Source organism: Pteronotus mesoamericanus, unplaced genomic scaffold, assembly GCF_021234165.1.
Source record: "Pteronotus mesoamericanus isolate MK-2021 breed Mesoamerican mustached bat unplaced genomic scaffold, CSHL_Meso_final contig_557, whole genome shotgun sequence".
NCBI lineage: Eukaryota > Metazoa > Chordata > Mammalia > Chiroptera > Mormoopidae > Pteronotus > Pteronotus mesoamericanus.
The window spans coordinates 4,085,950-4,090,028 of record NW_026555200.1 but is presented as its reverse complement, the minus strand read 5'-3'; positions in this window follow the sequence as shown (position 1 = coordinate 4,090,028).

The following is a 4,079-nucleotide window of genomic DNA, read 5'->3' as shown; positions in this document are numbered from 1 at the left end:
GGGTCTGTGTCTCACCAAAAAGGCACGTGATCTCGGTGTCATTTGTATATTCCGTAACCTGATGGGTGAGCCAGGCAGCGGCCGCCTGGGGTACGCTTCTCCATCTGTCGACCTCTGCATCAGGTGTCACCTCCTCTCGGAAGCCTTCGCTGACTACCCTTCCTGCAAACATGAACATCGGAGAACAGAGAACTTCCACACTTCTGGTGGCCCCTGCCGTCCCCTGGACAGCCTCTTGTTGCACTAACCGACTCAGGGCATTTATTAGTAGCAAAGGCGAGCCTCCGTCCATCCCTGGCTGTGGGCATTGTGTCTGTCAGGCACTCGGTACGCAGAGCTCTAGGGTAGGGACGTTATTTCCTTCTTATAGGTGAGGAAATGTAGGCCCAGAGAGACCAAGTCATTGGCCTAAGGTCACAGAGGTACGTGGTAGGCACAGGGATTTGAATATGATTTCAGTAGCAACCTGTTCCCTGCCCCCGGGCACCCTATAGTTAGCAGTGGCAGAGAGAACAAACAGTCCCTATGGGCGGGTGCACCCACATGGCTGTCAGAACTGCTGTGGGGAACTGGACGGACCAGTGGCTCGTGTTAACCTTATGCTTCTCAACTAAGGGTGATTTTTGTCCCCCGGCAAGGGACAGTTGGCAATGTCTGAAGGCATTTTTGGTTGTCACAACTGGGCAGTGGTGAGTAGAGGCCGGGGATGCTTCTAAATACCCTACAATGCACAGGACAGCTCCTCTCTCCAGCAAAGAATTGCCCAGGCCAAAATCCGAGTAGTGCTGAGACAGAAGCCGGAGAGTGGAGGCTATTAAAGCAGGTCTTGGGTGGGGACAGGTTTGCAGGAAGCAGGGATGCTTCAGGTCGGGCGGCTGGAGCCAGCCAGGCACAGACAGGTGGGGCCAGAGAATGCAGGCTGGCCGGGGGTGGGGGGCCAGGCGTCAGGTGGTTGACACCCGTTTTCCCAGGCTTAGGAGAGTGGACTTCACCTGGGAGGAGTTGGACTTTACTATTTAGTTGAGTCATTTGGAGGTTTTGCATATGCCTCCTCAAGTTAAGGTTTTGTTTTTTAAATTGTCCTGGGGTAAATTCAGACAGCATAAATCTTAATCCCTTTCTCATCTGTCAGCAGCCTGCCTAGTTCTCCCCAGAAGCAACCATTCCTAATTTGTTCTTGGGTGTCTTTTCTGAGCTGGGTGTGTGTGTGTGGCCAAAAAGTCCATTTAGTTTTTTCTGTAACGACACATTTTTTTCATTTTCACCAATAACTTTGATTTTTAGTATGTCGGCCATCTCCCGCTATTGGCTTCTAGTGGGCAGAGGCCATGGCTGCTGCTGAACATATTCCAATGCCAGAGACAGTACCACAGCAAAGAATTATTTGGCAAAAATGTCAATAGTACAAGAAACTTTGCAAACCACTTTTGACACATTGGATCAGTCACAGCACTTTCTCCATACACTGCACAAATCTTTGTGTTTCAGTTACGTTTTTACCTTTCTCGAAATAATAAAGAATATGCTAAAAATGTGTATTTTCTTCCATCTTCACTATCAAAATGATTGTATAAAAATCTGCCAATTTTGAGAAGTTTTTAAGGCACGCTGATATGACAGCTGTCACAAGACAATCTAACAAAATTGTTTCAAATGAAGTTAAAGACAACTAAGCGCTACTAGAGCCATCATACGGAAAAACTAAATGAACTTTTTGGCCAACCCAATATATAAGAGGGGTGTGTGTGTGGGGGGGGGTGTTTTTAACTTATTTTTTTAAATTACAAATGCAACTCCAGTCCACCATGAAAAAGGCCATCAAAATAGAAATAGGTAACATCGAAGAGAGAAATCTGCAAATGCACACCACCCTCTGCCTGCACTGCCCCCCAACAACACTGTCAGCGGAACTGGGACAGTCTCCTCATGGAGGGCCGCTCAGCGTGAAGCTGTTTCAGAGAGGAGACCCAGAGCGCAGCCTGGAAGGCGGCGAGGGGCTTCTGAGGCTCCCGCAGCTGTCCAGGCAGTGACGGAGCTCGCAGGAGGGAATGGATGGGGCAAATGTCTAGGAAGCAGGACCTCCAGGCCCCCAGCTGGTGTGGGCAAGATTGCCAAAGAAGGGAAAGGAAGTGGAATTCAGCGCCTGCCCTTGCAGAACTGACAGTGCCCTCAGGCAGGCCAGGGAACTTGGGGAAAGCCATCAGACAGCTGGCGGCACTACAAGGCAGCGTGTGACAGGCCTGCCTGCCGTGAATCACGTCCCAGCGGCCTGGCCGCACCCCAAGGCTGTGCCCCACGGCAGCTGCACAGTCCAGAGTCTGACTCTCGGGACACGAGGCTACTGGCTCGCTCAGGGCAGGGCAGTGTGGCCGGGCGGCGTCCTCTGACTGGCCTCGCTGGGAACTGATGAGCTGGTTGATCCTATGGGAGCCAGTTTGCTTCCTGAGGTATTTGTGGTGAGACTGTCCCATGGTTACAGACCAGCGCTGTTCAGGGGACATAAAACTCGACTGTTTTCCTTTACACTTCACGTGATACTCCACTTCTGAAACTTCTGATGACCAGATGTGTGGGATTTTCCCCACACCAAATAATTCTCCCATTCTCAGCGGACACGGAAAGGGTGTCCTACAAATTTAACTCAATTTGGACACTCCCTACCTGGAGATAGCAATAGATCCAGCAGGTTAGGGGCTTAGCCCCACAGGACCGCCCTTCCCCCTCCAAACACTCGTCACAAGTGCAGGGTGCTGGCTCTTGAGGGGAAGCAGAGTTTGCCACTCAAAATATGCCTTTTGCCATACTGATTATGTTTTTTTAAGATTTTATTTACTTACTTTTAGAGACCGAGGGAGGGAAGGAGGAAGAGAGGGAGAGAAACATCCATGTGTGAGAGAACTACTGATTCATTGCTTCCTGCACACCCCCAGTTGGAGACCTGGCCCCCAACTCAGGCATGTGCCCTGACCAGGAATCGAGCCGGCGGCCTTTTGATCATGGGCTGGTGCTCAATCCACTGAACTGCACCAGCCAGGGTGCCATACTGATTATTTTAAGCTTTTATTCGGGGGGGGGCACTATTTGCATAGAGTGGGGAAGGAGGCAGGTCTATCTCTCAGGGGTTATATTCTAAGAGATACAGGAAACAACTGCATTGACAAACAATGCATTGTAGGAATTACAAAGGACATAATATGACTAACATGACTGAGTCAGATATAAGTTTGTGGAAAACAGTTTTAAAATGAGCAGTAGGGAAGACCTCAATGAGGAAGTGACATTTAAGTTGGCAAATTAAGCTGGTTATTTTTAAGATACGACTCAAAAAGAAACTTGGACCTTCTCCTAAACATCCGAACTAAACATTTACTTTCCTATTTCTACACGAATTGCCTTCCTGCTCATTGAAGTCCCAAATCACAACCCCTACCTTTCTCCTTAGATCAAAATGGCATATAAGGCTTAACTGTCCCATCTGTCCTGATGAGGCAGGAGATGGACTAGGAAGTCCTGAGACACTGCAGGTGTCATCATCCTGATTTCTGAGAGTCACCTTGTGACACCTGATAGTAATTAGCATTGTGGGTTCTTCCCCGAGTGTGCAGTCAAGGAGGATTGTGGGAAATTGCACATGTAGAAGCCTGAGTAAAAACCCTATAAAGCCTGTAACCATTCAATAGAAGATAGCCATTCCCTGGCCAGAGATGGCCTGCTCCCATGTCTTGGGGAGTGTACTTTCATTAATGAATTTCCCACTTGCTTTGCTTTACAGAATCTATGTGGTCAGTCCAATTCTTGGTTTGTGACCTCCAAGAGCCTGGCCCCGAGTCTCCATCTGCACTGAGGCCTCATAGTCTTATAGAACCCATGCATGTACATACGTAATAAGTTTGGTCATTTTCTCCTGTTAATCTGTCTCGTTAATTTGATTATTAGTCCAGCCTGAGGAACTTAAAAGGGTGGGAGAAAAGTTATATTTCCTCCCCGACACTAACCAGTTATAAATCAGATTCCTGCGAGCCCCTCCTCGGGTTCTTAGGAACGACCCAATGGAAGAGATGCACAGGGCAAGGTATGCG